The following is a 959-nucleotide window of genomic DNA, read 5'->3' as shown; positions in this document are numbered from 1 at the left end:
CCGGGCCCTCCGGTGTCACCGGGTGTTTGCCAGAGGGAGAGGGGGGTGCCAGCAGCACAGCCCAAGAGCGGGGAGGGGAGACACCCCCTTCCCCACCCCGACCCGCCACCTTTGGGTGCTGGCGCGGATGCGGTGCCTGGCTGAGCGGGGCAGCCCGGGGGCTTTGGGCTCAGGGCACCCACCGGGCTCGGTGCCGGCGCTGATCCTGGAGCCGGGGCTGCTGCTGGGCATGGGGCTCGGTGCTGGTACCAGTGGTGATGCTGGTGCCGATGTCAACACCAGTGTCAGTGCCAATACTGGTGCCGACGCCAGGGCTTGGTGCCAGTGCCGATGCCAAGGCTGACACCAGCGCCGATACCGGCACTGATGCTGATACCGGTGCCAATGCTGCAGCTGATACAGGTGCTGGGGTTTGGTTCCAGTGCTGGTGCCCATGCCAGTGCCAGTGGCGACCAGTGCTGATACCAATGCCCGTGCCGACACCAGTGCCAATGCCCGTGCCCGTGTTAGTGTTGATACCAGTGTCCATGTGAGTGCCAATGCTAGTGCCAGGACTTGGTGCCAGTGCCAATGGCAATCAATACCAGTGGTGACACTGGTGCCGATGCCGATACTGGTGCTGGGGCTCAGTACCAGTGCTGGTGCCCATGACAGTGCTGATGCTGGTGACAGTGCTGATACCAATGATCATACTGACACTGGTACCAATGCTCGTGCCTGTGCTGGTGTCAATACTGGTGCCCATGCCAGTGCCAGGGCTTGCTACCAGTGCCGATACCAGTGCCAACAGTGGTGCTGATGCTGATACTGGAGCTGGGGCTTGGTACTGGTGCCAGTGGTGGTGCTGGTGCTGATGCTGATACTGATTCCCATGACTACACCAGCGCTGATGCCCGTGCCTGTGCCAGTGCCGGTACTGATCCCCATGCTGATGCCGATGCCGGTGCCAGGGCTTGGTG

This window comes from Charadrius vociferus, unplaced genomic scaffold (assembly GCF_000708025.1).
Source record: "Charadrius vociferus isolate BGI_N301 unplaced genomic scaffold, ASM70802v2 scaffold1317, whole genome shotgun sequence".
Lineage (NCBI taxonomy): Eukaryota > Metazoa > Chordata > Aves > Charadriiformes > Charadriidae > Charadrius > Charadrius vociferus.
Note: the sequence above shows the minus strand (reverse complement) of the source record.